Raw genomic sequence first — 15,929 nt, 5'->3', positions numbered from 1 at the left:
TATTGCCTGGGAAGACAATGATTCCAACACATCTAGTGAATTTGAAGAGAGCATTGAGGAGGAAAACAATATATGTCTGATGGTTGGAACAGGATCCTCTAAAAGTAGTGTGAGTAGTTTCAAATATGAACATGATGAAAATAACTACTATGAATTTCTTGATGCCTTTAATGAATTACATAAGGAAGCCACGAAACTGCAAAACTCAAATAATAAACGGAGAGGAGAAATTAAATGGCTTGAAAGTAGAATAAAGCAACTAGAAGAGGATAATGAAAATTTAATAACTAGCTTGGAAAAACTATAACATCTGAGAAGCACTCTAGGTCCAAAGATGGAACAATCTCTCCCCAATGTGAACATTCCCTAGGAAAACTAGAAAAGATAGAGTATTTGATGAAAACTCTCTCAAAATTCACTATGGCAAGATCAAACCTAGATGTTGTGTTAGGATCTCAAAGGAGTGTACTTAATAAAGAGGGAATTGGTTACAGTGGCAAATTTAATCCATTAGGCACCAAAATTTTTTTAAATATGAGTCAACCAACATATGTTATTTTCTCCTACTATTCTGAATTTGGTCATGCATCAAATTCCTGCTATTTTAAAAATTGTGGGGTTGCTAAAGGAGAGTACAAATGGGTACCTAAAGGAACACCTCAAACCACTAACATGAAAGGACCCAAGTTCAATTGGGTACCTACATCTTCTCTTTAATCTTTGTTTCAGTTGTGTCTTGATGCAAGGAAAACAATGTAGCTTCTATATAATGGATGCTCAAGACACATGAAAGGAGATGTGAAGAACTTCTGCAGGATATCTTACAAAGGCAATTAATGGTCATGTTACAAGAGGTGATAATAACAAAGGTCAAATTTTAGGCATTGCCAAGGTGAAAAGTTCCTCTTCCATTGTGATCAAGAATAATTGTTGGTTGAAGTACTCCCATATTTTGAATTTACTATATGTTTGTTCATTAAAAAAGAAGAAAAATGTGCATTTTTCATATTTTTGCATAAATTAATCCATTAGAATAACTTCAAATTGATTAAAATGGATTATTGTTGTGATTGTGTGTTTTGAGGGCTTGATTAAAATTATGTGCCTTGATTGCTACTAAATCACCTTTTGTTGAGATGCATGAGTTGATGTTATACTATGTTTTGATAATGTGAGTGAAATTGCGTACTTTTATTGTTATTAAACCACATTCTGCTGATTTATATTATGTGTTTTACTTGCTAGCTAATCCATTAGGCAATTCTCTAATCGATTATTGTTTTCCTACTATGGCTCATTTGCTTCTGAATAATACATAATTCATTAGATTATTGTTTTCCTGCTATGGCTTATGAATAATACATAATTCGTGAATAGATTAGCTACTTAACTAATAGATTAGATAAGGACACTGCACGATGCAGTGAAAATACACTCACGATAATCCATTAGGTAAATTCCTAATCTATTAGTCATTGTAGCAGAACTCTGGTATAAAATTAGTTTTGAAATCATTTTTAAAGATAAAGAGAAAACTAACTGAATTACTGAATTACGAATTGAGAGACTGCTTTTTTGAGATCTACAGAGTTCTTGTGCTTTCTTGAGAGATCATTCAAGTGAACCTTCAAGAAGATTGGTGGTGGATTCAACCTTGATGGGTCAAGCTTGGATCTAGGATCAAGTGAAAAATCTACACATCCACTAGGTGTATTTTGATCAATCCATCATCTTCTTCTCTTGAGCTTTGTGAAAGAAACCTTCACATCTAGATAGCTTGCTATCTTAATGTCCAGTGGGCATTTCACTTAGCTTTCTTAATCAACTCACACCATATTCAATAATCTTAAAAAGGAACAAGATAATCCTTCATCATTTGGTATCTAGAGCCTAGGTTATCTTGAATATGGTGTTTTTCATGTCTTGTTGTAGCTATCTTTGTATGGTTCAAATCCACTTCCATTACACACAAAAATAGTGCTGGCAGAAAACGTGACGATTTTAAAACATTAAAATATACCAGCTCAGAGGTCCAAAAATTACGTTTTTGATGTCAAAAGAAAGCTCTTTGAGTCTAGTTTCCAGAAAAAAAAGAACCAACTCATTTGGAGTTCTATGGAGAAAGTTATGATCAAATTAGTGAGCGAAGGTCAGATCTGCCAAGAATACGTGAATATGCGTTTTCAGGTTTTGTTGTGGCAGTTTGACTACGGTTTTTGCACCTCTTTAAGCTCCTAAATGTGGTTGGATAACATGTCTTTGGATGCTTAGTCTTTGAGCCTCAAATCCATGAGTTGAAATGCATGATAGCTACATGTTTGTGTCTTTGTGTATGTCATGTTGAGTCTTTAAATGTGCCTAACTTTTGCTTGAGTCATATGTCATATGTTAACTTAAAGTTTTCTTATTCTTGTTTTTCCAAGTATTTGAATCTTGCTTTCACTTTATGTCTTGCTTGATGTATGCTCCATGAAATTGATTTGGGCCTAAAACTTGAGAAGCTAAGTGTCCAAGCCACCTAAACCTCTTTCTCATCATTTTATGAAACTAGTTGTGAAAGAGGAAAATTTTGCACCAATTTTTGCCTAAAACCCGAGAGCAACCTTGCTTCTTGGTGAACTAAAAGTGTGTTTTTCACTAGGTGTTATGCTACTAGTTTTCATTCTTGAGAATTGGGTGATATTGGCTAATTAGTTCCATGCTTTAACTTGGTTATGATCTTTCTTGGTGTATGCATGATTTAAGACTTGAAGATGCTTGTCAAGTACTTTCCATAGAGTCTTTAAAATGTGCTTTTCTTGTTTTAGTCTTGTTAAAAGTTTTGTCTCAAACTTTTCTTCTTTAGAGTTTAGCTTTCCTTGTTTTTGTGTTTTTCTTGCTTGTTACTAGGTGTTCTTTGTTTTGTCTTAGTAGTTTTCTTTTCTTGAAACTCTTGGGGTGTTGTGGCCAAATCACTTGTCTTGCTATTGAAAGGTTTTGAACAAGTTTTTAAAAGTGTTTGCTTCACTCCTTTGGTGGATTTTGAGTGCTAGCCTTGCCTTGTTACTTTGGGAGAGTGATCTAAACACTTGGGTTACATTTTAGGTTGGATTTGGTCTCGGTTTTCAAGTTGTCTAACCTCTAATCCATTTATTTTGTCTCGGATTTGAGTGTTTTTGTTGTAGGAATCATGGCAAGTTCATCAAATGCACCTACATCAAACAAAAACAATACATTGATGAGATTGCTTCGAGATTTGGAGTTGTCTAGGAAGGAGGCCTTTGAACAATTGAGAAAAGACAAGGAGCAAAGTGACCTAAGAATCCAAGACCACATTCAAAGGCTTGAAGCTAAAGAGCAAGAAAGAGAGGCTAGGAAAAGAGGGCATTCTAGGCACAACTATCACAAGAGAAGCAAACGCCAAAGATTCCTAAGTTCTATGGAGGAAGTGATCCCAAAATCTTCCTTGATTGGGAAGCTAAAGTTGATCAAATTTTCAATGAAAATCATGTAAAGGATCAAGCACAAGTTGATCTAGTAGTTTTAGGATTTTTGGAGTATGCCAATACTTGGTGGCATAAAGTTTGTAAGAATTATGACCAAGGGTCACTCGCGGCTTCTTGGATGGACATTAAAACTCTTATGCACGCTAGATTTGTTCCTCCCTCCTATAGGAAGGAACTTATTTTGAAGCTCCAAAGGCTTCACCAAGGTCCTATGAGTGTGAGTGAATACTTTAAAGAATTAGAGTCTCAAATGCGTAGGGTTGAAATAAAAGAAACTAACAAAGAGAAAATAAAAAGATTTGTGAGTGGTCTTAGGAGAGACATAAAAGACCAAGTAGAGTTGTATGAGTACTCCACTCTTGAAAATGTTTTCACACTTGCCCTTGGGATTGAAATTCAATTAAAAAGAAAAAGAAGGGCAAAGAAGAGTTACTCACCCAACCACTACTCTAGTCCCTCATGGAAGGGAAATGATAAAAAGAAACATGATAAGTTCCCTTCTAACTCTCATCAAGAACCACCAAGTAAAAGTAAGTCACCAAATGATCACATTCACCATTCCACTTCTCAAAGATCAAGTTCCATTAAATGTTTTAAATGTTTGGGTTATAATCACATTGCTTTAAATTGCCCAACCAAAAGGACAATGATCTTAAAGAAGAGTAATGATGTTGAAAGTGAACACTTATCTCCCCATTCTCTTTCAAAAGAATCTTTTTCCTCTAGTAAAACTAAATTTTTTGAGAAAGACCCTATGTTATTAAGGCGCATGATAGGTCAAGATCAAAGTGAGCTTGAGCCAACTCAAAGAGAAAACATTTTTCAATCTAGATGCAAAATTAGCAAATGGATTTGCTCTCTAATTATTGATGGAGGAAGTAGTACCAATGTAGCTAGCACAAGGTTGGTGGAAAAGCTTAGCTTAGAGACCATTCCCCATGCTAAGCCCTACAAGCTTGCTTGGATAAGTAAATAGGGAGAAATAAATGTCAATAAACAAGTCTTAATTAACTTCTCTATAGGAAGCTACAAAGATGAGGTGTTATGTGATGTTGTTCCCATGTAAGTCACACATATCTTACTAGGGAGGCGATGGCAATTTGATAAACAAACTTTACATGATGGTCATACCAACCAATACATTTTCTTCATAAATGGGAAAAAGACCACTTTACAACCTCTATCACCTCAAGAAGTTAATAAGGATAGAAATATAATAAGAAAAGATAAAGAAGAAAAAGAAAAGGGGCAAGCTTTCACTAAGGTGTTACTTGCCTACAAAAAAATTCTTCCAAAGCAAGATGTGCATCACCCTTCCTTCGGGTAATATCCTTAGAAAGAATGGAACAAGAGCTTAAAAAAGGGAGGTGCAAATCCTCCCCCAAATCAAGTCAAGCTCCATCTACAAAGGCTTAAAGAATTTGTGGTCAAATTCTCTCCAAGGAGGGGAGGATGATGAAGGATTGACCCCACCAAGGATGGAGGCACATGCTTAAGAAGACTAAGCATGTTTAGAAAGGAAGTTCACTAATGTTTCATCCCTTTCATTTGTGTTTGTTATTTTTGATTCCCAAAGTTGACTTAGTTGAATCAACTTTAGTTGACTTGTTGACCTTTGACTAGGTTTGACTTGTTGACTATAGTTGACTTGACTTAAGCCAACATGCTAATCTATGTTTATTTGCTTTGAGGTTAATTAGGAGTAAGAAAGCAATGCTAGGTGGCACATGGTGATTGGGGAGCATAAATGATATGGAGGAGAGAGTAAAGCAAAGTCATAAAGCATAAAGTAAAAGGCATGAAGCAAGTGTACCTATGTACCTTTGGTCTCTTTTTTTTTTAGCACACTTTGGCCACTTTTTGGAGACATATGAGACACATTCTTTGTCTCCTTTTGTGCTAGAACGAAATTAGCCTTGCACACACCATAGTTAGCTCCTTTGTCTCTCATTTTTTGTAACCTTATTTGACCTAGTTTCTAGAAGCTAGGATTAGGTTTTTGTAGAGACATCCTTAGGTATCTTTTATTTGCTTAGAAGCCCCTAAACTCTTCTATATAAGGGGTGCTCCTAGACATGTAAAAGGGTTAAAGATTTTGAAGTAAAAACACTCTTGTGTCTGAACCATTTGTGAGAGTTTCCTCCCTAGGGAGTGAATACTTTTAAGCCTTATCTTGCATAGCAAGTGGCGGCACACATCCACTCATCTTCAAGGTTGCCATGGCTTCTAGCCTAGCCTTGTAGTGGCGTGCTTCTCACATTTTTACCATTTCTTTCCTTTCCATTTTATGTTTTCTTCTTCCTTTAATTGTTCTTGGTTTTCTATGGTTTATGTGCCTCCCATTTCCTTTTTGTTTGAATCAATCCATCATCTTCTTCTCTTGAGCTTTGTGAAAGGAACCTTTACATCTAGATAACATGCTATCTTAATGTCCAGTGGGGATTTCACTTAGCTTTCTTAATCAACTCACACCATATTCATTAATCTTCTAAAAGAAAACAAGATAATCCTTCATCATTAGCATGCTTCTAACAGGGATAAACGTGTTGGTTCATCTATAGCACATGTAAGGATTATTTGTGTTCCAAAATATAGAACACAGTTCACAAAAAAATTTGAAAAGCAAAGAGATAACGGTATGCTTGAAAATGATCGAAGATTTCCTTTTTATCCACTCATGATCAAGATGAATGAATTATGTAACCTTTACTTTATGACAATTTTCACTTAATTAAAAATTCTAACAAACTTTTCTTTTCTTTATAAAGGTGTCTGATTCTCATTACTTGGAAACACCGGTAGCAAAAACAATTTAACATCAGAGCTTGGAAAGACCTTGTTCATGGCAAGCTTTTTGTTAGAAAAGACTAGTTAGGCTTTCATACAGAGAACAAAGTTCTCCTAAACACATCAATCAAACATGGTTTTTAGAAATGACTCACTCGCTGGTTTAACCATAGCAAGTCTCTGCATTCCTCAGGTACAACATATAATAGTATATTTATAACTCTACACTGATAAAATCACGAGATTTTTTTATTTCCTTTTCACATAGAATTTAACCAGCTGCTTGTAACAAGAGAATTGTTACCTTTAATTGTGGATACTAATTAAGAAATTTAAATAATGAAATGGTTTATACTAGACAACAATCAAGAGAAAATATACCATTACATTCTTTTTATAAAACTCATTTTTAATTCCTCAAGAAATTCTATTGGTATTGGTTATGTAAGTGCTTTGCCCTCACTAACCTTGGTAATTCCTTAAATGTTCTTTTGTCTAATAGGTCACCTATTGTTTGGATTTCAGGATTTCCAAGGTGTTGGAGCTTCTATATTTATCTAGACGTCTCATATTGGTGATTTGGGACTTACACTTACAAGAGTAGATCGTGTGATCGTGTGATTGTTGTTGATCCTATTTGAAACCCAATGTGTGTCTTGAAGCACTTTAAATTTTTTTATAAATTTGTTCTATAATATACAAAAAGAACTAGCATTATTGGTATTTTCTAATTTATAAACTGTTATCCACTTAATTGTTTTCTGCTATGTCAGTAAATAAATATTATTTGAACACCTTTGACATATTTGATAAATAGATTTTAGGTTTTTTATTTTTTTTTATTTTTAAAAAAATATGACTTTACCGGCGGTTACAACTGTAGCTAAGGTATTAAATATAATTATTTTAACCACCAAGTATTAAATATAATTTTTGTAAAATTCACTTGGTTACAACCATCGCTAAATTTTTTTAATTTTTGATTTTATTGACGATTACAACTGCCGCTAAGTATTAAATATACCTTTTTTAAAATTTACTTAACGGTGGTTAAAATCGACTTTAATATTTTTGCTGGCGGTTATATTTAACCAACGTTATGATGCTTTGTGATGTCAAATTCCGTGTTAGTTATTTAATTGACGAAAAACAAATAGTGACGGTTCAAACCGCCACTAAATTATATATCAAACTGACGTTAAAATTTAAGATTTTAGGAGTGTTAGGTAAAACATAATTATAATAACCGCAGTTAAAAGGGAGAATTTTTCTCTTGATCCTTCTTAATTCTTAATTAAGGATTTTATTTTATTTTAACAACTCACTAATAAAAAATTTACTTGCCATTTGAAAGAATTTATATAAGTGTATAATTTTATAATTCAATAATACTTTTATTATAAATATATTTTTTAAATTATTACTCAATGAACTATAATTTTTACAATTTATCTCTTTAAAAGGTAATTATTTACATTTCCTCTTTATTTTTTTGTTAATTATTTTAATTAATATTTAAAATATTTAAAAATTTTCTTTTCATATATTAACTCATTAGTTTTCAAGAAAATCAATGTGATTTTAATACTTTTGTAATACATTTTGTTGAAAGGGAGTTGAAAATTGGTATATAAAAAGAACTAAAATAAATATATTTCATTCAAAAGATAATTTTAATAATATTATACTGTGTATTAAAAAAATCATTTTGGAGATGAGTAACATTTGAATCAAATATGTAAATAAATAATCATATATGTAATTTAAATTGGAGAAGTGAATTAGGTTTTATTTCTATTTTTTGGTATGGTTTAACCATTATTTTTTATATTTTTAGGAGTTAAAATGAAACTTAAAGATAACATTTTTTCGTTATATTGTACTCAAAATTAAGGTGTCCAAAAAGTTATGTCAATCTTAATTGTACCAATTATGTATCATTAACGTTTTATTTTTTTGAAAATCTAAAATGGTTATTTTAATTCCAAATTTTTGTACATGTACATGATGATAATTTTTTTATATTCTATAGTATTTGTTAGTTAGTTTTTATTTTATTTGTGTTCTTGATTGATATCGTATCCATTGTTTCAGTCTGAGATAGGGGTGAGTATGGATTAGATTTTTAATGATAAAATTCACATACAATTTAGATCTAAATAATTGGATTAGATTTTCAACCCAAATCCATTTCTTTAGCAAAACTAGTTTGGATTTTTTTAAAATCCAGATCCAAATATTTGGATCAAGATTTAAACTGAAAATTGGGATTGGATTTTTTGGATTATCCATATTTGAAAATCTTGATTTATAGAATGGATATTCAATCCATAAAATATATAAGATGTAAATTAGATTGAAATCCAGATCCATTAAATGAATTTTAAATGGATTTGATTTTTAATAAAATGGATTTTAAATGGATTGGATCAAAGGAAAAGTGGATTGGATCAAGAAAATTAGATTTTTTGTCTACCCCTAGTCTGAGAAAGAGTTTATATTTGTAGAAAAAAAATAAGTAATAAATGTCTAGGAAAACAATAAATAAAGTCAAGAAATTCTTGATTTCAATTAAATTTAGCAAATGTATATGATAAAATAATTTAATTTGTTAAAGTTTTAGTATAATTTGTTAGAAAAATTAAATTAAATAATAAACTGATTGTAAGTGAAATTATTTGAAAAAATGAAGTAAAAAATTAAATATATAATAAAAATTTGAAAAAAATGATGTTGATATAGTCCAACATTTAAAGTTTTTTTTTTCTGACAGAATATTTTTTTTTTAAGATCACAAATTCATATATTTCATTCGGTCTCCTCTTATATTTAAATACAGTAATAAAAGAAGTAAAAAGTATATAAAGGTGGATAAAAAAAATAACAGATTTCAATTTTTAAAAAATTCATACTTAAAATTGAACTTAAATATTTTCAAAGTAGTGGTAATCATATGTTTTATTCTCAATCCATTTGTATTTAGTTTCATTACTGTATTTGTACATATTATTATAAAATAGAAAAATAAACTCATCATATTATTACTCATATATGTGCATAGTTAAGCAGATTTAATATTTAAATAATTTTAAAAATAAAGTCCTAAAATATAGATTATATTTTCAATTATATTAGAGTCTATTTATTACGTGAGTCTTAATATTTAAAATATTTTTAATTATATTTAAAGGATTGGTTTCACTTTGTATTTCCTGTTCCTTTATTTAGGACACATAAGGGTAATGTGAAAATAAAAAGGAATTAAGTGAAAGTTAATTAACTGGCTATACAAGGATGGCTTGATGGTGGTAATGACAACTCACCAATGACTAATGATAAGCTTGACCGTCACAATCTTGTTCCCAATTATGCTTTTCGTTCTGCAATCCATGACTGGCTTCAAAACCACTTATCTAGTGCTTTTCTCCCATTTTAATTGAATTGTATATCTACTTTTTACAGACATATCTAGGAAAGAAAGTTATCATTTCATTTTGTTAGCTTGGATCAGGTTCTTCAATCACAACATGATATAAGATAACATGATTATCTTACAATAGTTCTGAAGTACACATTTTATAAGATATATATCAGAACGACTCTTTATGTGATTATGTTTATTTTTTTCGTTAGTTTTATATAAGGAAATTTTGATTCATGTGAAGGAACTGTCTAAATTCGATAGCAGCAAAAATTTTATAAAGTGAGAATCCCAAATGGTCATGATGTGGTTGGTTATTCCTTTATGTATGGGTTTATCTAAAGCAAATAGTAACATAGTGAAAAAAGATTTATTTTTTTTAAAGGGAATGCTTGAAACAGGAACTTAAATGTATTTTATTTGTGATGATTTTTAACTGTCAAAATGTGATATATTTTGTGGCGGTTTTTAACCGTCAAAATATGATGCATTTTGTGACGGTTTTTAATAGTAAAAAATATGATGCATTTCGTAATGATTTTTAACCGTCAAAATATGATGCATTTTGTGGTAGTTTTTAACCGTCAAAATATGATGAAATATAAATAAATTAGACTACATTTTGTGGCGGTTTTTAACCGCTATTATTTTTTTTTCTGACAATACCAGCAGGTAGAATATTTTTGTCACAATCTGTTTTTGACATTCGTAATTCTGACGGTTATTTAAACCGTCATAAATGTCATTTGTGATGGGTTTTAACCGCTAGAACTTGTAATTTTAACCGTCACAAATATTCACTTTTTTTTTGTAGTGAGAAGAGACAGTGTTCTTTTTCAACTAACTTATCTATACTTTTATCTTTTTAATAGATCTGTCACAAAAATGTTTCACATTTTTTTCATTTCTTTATATCGCTAGTTTTATGTATTCATAATCAATAATTTTATATATTGAAATATTGTGTATTTTTTGATATTTAGTTAAGCTAAAAGGAATGTTAAGGTTATCGAAAAATCATAACAGAAAATTCAATGAAGTCTCAAATTAATACTTTAATATTTTTTTATATTTAGTTAAGCAGATTTAATATTTAAAGAATTTTAAAAATAAAGTCCTAAAATATAGATTATATTTTCAATTATATTAGAGTCTGTTTATTACATGAGTCTTAATATTTAAAATATTTAAAGTCTTAATATTTTTAATTATATGTAAAGGATTGGCTTCTCTTTCAATTTCCTTCTCAATAAAAAAACACAGGTTCCGTCACTTCCGCGTTTTAAAGGATGGACTTGATGCTTCCAATTTTTACAATCAATTAGATTTGATGTATTTTTGTTTCTCTATTTTAGATATAACATTTCTTCATTTTCTTTTTTCTTGGGTATATTTCTTGTTCCCTTATTTAGGACACATAACGGAAATGTTAATTAAACATTTGAATACTATCTTTGTAAATTTTGGCACTCTAAACACAAATACTTGAAACATACAATGATTTGATATTGTGTTAGATGTGGTTGATTTGTAGGTTTGTGATTTGAATAGGTGTAATGTTTTGTCAATTATTTGAATAATTATTTGAATATTGTATTCTGAATTTGTTTACTAAGTAAGATTTAGAAAATTATATTTGTTTTAGCTTTGCTAGGTATTGTGTAGTTTCGAAACAAAAATGGCCTTTAATTATATTTTTTTGATGTAATAAATTAAAAGTATAAAAATTTGGATAAAATATATAAACCATAAAGAACAATCCTATGTTTTATGTTTTCAAAACTTTAGAATATCATACTTAAAATTCAATTTCAACTTCTTCAAAATATTGGAAATCAAAAGTTTTCCTATCTATTCATTTCTATTTATTTCCGTTACTTATTTAGACCTATTATAAAATAGAAAAAATTACTCGTTTTTTTTACAAGAATGTGCATATACGTGCACAGTTAAACAAATTCTAATATGTAAAAGGATTTTAAAATAAAAGATAATTATTCATAAACTTTCCCTAGAAGCCTAAAATATTATAATATAAAAACTAAAAGAATGAAAATAAAATAATATGAAAAATGAAATCTTAAATTTAAAATTGAACACTAACATAAAATATATAAAAAAATAATAAATAAAACAAAAAGTTGTCACATGATACTACATTCGTATTGGTAGTAATAAGGATGCATGGTTAGGGTTTCTTGTAAAGCCAAAATAAGAGAATAGGTTTCTTATTAACCATAATAACGATACATTTTTTGATATTGATGATAACATTGCTTTAAGATAGACGAAAGAGTAGGTTTCATTCTCGTTCTTTTAAGAGAAGAGAGAAGGTTTGGTGAGATGAAGAAAAAGTTATTTGTAACCTACCTAGAGAGAGAAGAAGAGCAGAAGAGACGATGTTCTTCTTCAACTAACTTATCTATACTTTTATCTTTTTAATAGTTCAGCCACAAAAATGTTTCACATTTTTTTTTCATTTCTTTATATTACTAGCTTTATGTATTTATAGTTAATAATTTTATATATTGAAATATTGTGTATTTCTTGATATTTGGTTAAGCTAACATGAATGTTGCAAAAGGTTATCAAAAAATCAGAAGAGAAAATTCAATGATGTCGCAAATTGATACTTTATTTTTTTTTTTTGTAAATTTTTTAGATATTTAACACCAATCTTTGTTGGTTTTTCTATTAATTTAAACTTTTTATATTTAATTATTTTAAATTTTAATGATATTAAAATATAATTATTTTATCATTTAATTGTTTTTTAACTTTTATTCGTGAACATTAAATAAAATATTAAACATAGCAGTAATATTTATGGGCATTTTTGTTCTTTAAATAAAATAAAATTGTATTGAAGGTTATCATGTCGAATTTGATTTAATATCATAATTAATAATAAACTTTTACGATATTCGATGTATATTAATTATTCTTAACTAGTGTTCTAAAATAAAAGTCTCTCGCATCATGAATTTCTTCACATCATATATATATATATATATATATATATATATATATATATATATATATATATATATAAAATAAAATAATAATAATAATAGATAAAACAAAAAAATGTCACGTGATTGGTTTCTAAAGCCTGTGGTACTGCATTGGTATTGATAGTAATAACGTTGCATTGTTCAGATTTCTTGTAAAGTTAAAATCAAAAAATAGGCTTTGTATTGACAGTAATAATGGTGCATTTCATGGTATTGGTAGTACCAATCTTAATAAATGTAATATATGTGTATGAGCAAACCATTGGAGCCTCTTGAGAGTGAATGCACATTAGTGGGAGACATGAGTAAATGGGAAAGAGAGAAATGGAATATTATTGAAAGAAGAAGAAAAGGTAGCACATCTTTTGCTTACATAGCCACAAACAGAAAGAGAAAGAAAAAACTTAAACTGAACCTAATTGTGTAACAGAAATACTAGCATTACTAAAAATTCTCGTATTACAGGGAAATTTTCTTGCAAATTTGTTAAAAAAATTTGCAAGAAAAGATTTTTTCCTGCTATTTTTTCTAAGAATTTTAATTGGCAGGTAATTCCTTCATGGGTAATTATTTTCTACAAAATTATAAAATTCGCAAGTATTTTCTTCAAAATTTGTTACGAAAAGTTTTTTATACAAAATATTTTGTAAAAAAATTGGCAGCAATTTCCTACAAATTTTTTTTCATAACAAAATTTATAAGTATTTCCTGCAAAAAAAAAAATCAAAACAAAATTGGCAAGAAATATGAGTTTTTTTAGTAGTATAGGGACAGAATCCTCTTGATCGTTGAAAGGGAATTTAGGTTGTATATTTTGACAACCAACTATGCATATTGCTTTAAGATAGAAGAGAGAGAGTAGGTTTCGTTTTTGGGATCGTATTTGTTCAGAATGACTATTGGCAACACGTATTAAAAATGTATTTTTTCTGGACTAATTTAAAGAACCAATACCATAAAATGCATCGTTATTACTGTCAATACAAAGCCTATTTTCTGATTTTAGCTTTACAAGAAATCTGAACAATGCACCGTTATTACTATCAATACCAATGCAGCACCACAGGCTTTAGAAACCGATCACGTGACATTTTTTTTATTTATTATAATTTTATTTTATTTGTTATATATTTGATGTGAAGAAATTTTTTCACTCAAATTTGTGTATTCAAAGATTTTATTATATTGTATTATATCTTTATAAATTAGATACTTTATTGACAAGTATCGGTAAACTATATAGTGACTAATTATTTTTTCACTAAAATTTGTCATTATTCAAAGATTCGATTGTATTGTACTATAACTTTCCACCAATCTATTTTAAGCTTCCATACCACATAAAATCTCATCTTAAAAAAAGTTTGAATTTATAAAACAATGAATAAGTTAGACTCCCAAAATTAAGTTAAATGATATCAAATATTTTAACATTTTTTTAACATTGACCTGACCCTTTGAGAAGGGGATCTTCTTAAAACACATACCAAATTTTTCAATCATCATCACATTATTAATATCTACTCTATTTTAATGAAAAAAAATAGTGAGTTTGAAATTCAGAAAAAAATTGTGTTCTTAATCTTTCAGTTACATTTTACTCTCTTACCCTTCTCTTATTCCACCACCATATATAAATTCTCTATTTTTTAATTTATCAACAGGAACAAATATATTAATAGGAGCAATAACATTGCTTTAACCTAAATACAAAAAAAAAAAGGAAAAAAAATCATCAAGAACATATCTAAACTATACATCTTTCTCTACAAATCAAGATTAACACATAGATGAAGTTGTGGTTAGTTAGGTGAAATAAAAAATGTTTAAATTCTTGTATATTTTAAATTGAAAGAAATGAAAAATTTGTCATCACGTCTGTTTTTTTTCATGTTTTAAATTTTCATTTTGCATATGTTAGAGTATATTATAGAGTGGAGTTAAACATGTTTTTGATCTCTTAACTTTTAGTGAAAATTGAAATTGGTCCCTTTTTGAAACTTTGACCCAATTTAGTGCCTCAACCTTAGAATGCATGAATTTAGTCATTTTAACCAAATTTTGTTAAGTTTATTTGACGTTTCAATGTTAACTATTTTACATTTGAGTTGTTTATACTATTTTACATATTTTCGCTTTAATGTTAACTAAGAAGCACATTTAAAACGTCAAATAAATTTAATAAAATTTGGTTAAAAGAATTAAATCTATGCATTTCTAATGATGAAAGACTAAATTGGTCCAAAGTTTCAAAGTTTGGTTAATTCTAATTTCCGGTATAAGTTAAAAGACCAAAAATATATTTAATTTTTAGAATTAGAGTGTGAAAGTTATCAAAAGTGGAAATTTTAATTGATGGTGATGAATTTTTTTTTTCAATTTGTTTGTTTGTTTCTTGATTTCATGTTGCATTTGGCATAATAAAATAAAAAACAGAAGGCACAGAGTAACCGCATCATTAGTATCATATCATCAATCAAAGTAAAGAGAAGATTCCAAGAGTAATTTAAATATGTATGATTTATTAAATAAAGGGGTGACTCTCTTACCACATAACTTTGTTATTACATATATAATAAATAAATATATTAAAATTTTAAAATAGTGAAAATAAATAATGAGATAAAAGAACGTAATATAGAATATATATACAAATATAATATGTAAAACAAAAGTTTGTGCCACGACCAAATTGCTTTTCAAAATCTGAAACTATTCAGGTACTCTTGGGCAGTAGTGGAATTTCATGCAATATGTTGGGGGTGTCAAAATTTTGGTTAAATTATTCTTCGGTCCATTTTTTTGTCTAAAAATATCATGTTGGTCATCTAGTGTTTTTTAGTTTCAATTTGGTCTCAATTTTATAAAAAATAATGCAATTTTATCTTTTTCGTTAAATTTCTTGAAGCAGAACAAGAATTTTTCATTAAAATTGATACTACGATTATGCCAATTACACCCACAAAGCAAATCATTCACAACTTCAGTTTTGATGAAAAATTCTTGATTTGATTCAATAAATTTAACGAAAAAGGCAAAATTACATAATTTTTTAAAATTCGAACCAAATTGAGATTAAAAAAAACTAAATGAGTAATTTAATATTTTTGAACGAAAATAGGAACCAAAAGAGTAATCCTAAAATTTTTATATAAACTAGTCAAAATATTGTATTTACTTTTTTTAGGATAATAGAAAATAATAAAATTACAATTATTATTA

The sequence above is a fragment of the Vigna unguiculata genome, unplaced genomic scaffold (assembly GCF_004118075.2).
Source record: "Vigna unguiculata cultivar IT97K-499-35 unplaced genomic scaffold, ASM411807v1 contig_606, whole genome shotgun sequence".
NCBI lineage: Eukaryota > Viridiplantae > Streptophyta > Magnoliopsida > Fabales > Fabaceae > Vigna > Vigna unguiculata.
Note: the sequence above shows the minus strand (reverse complement) of the source record.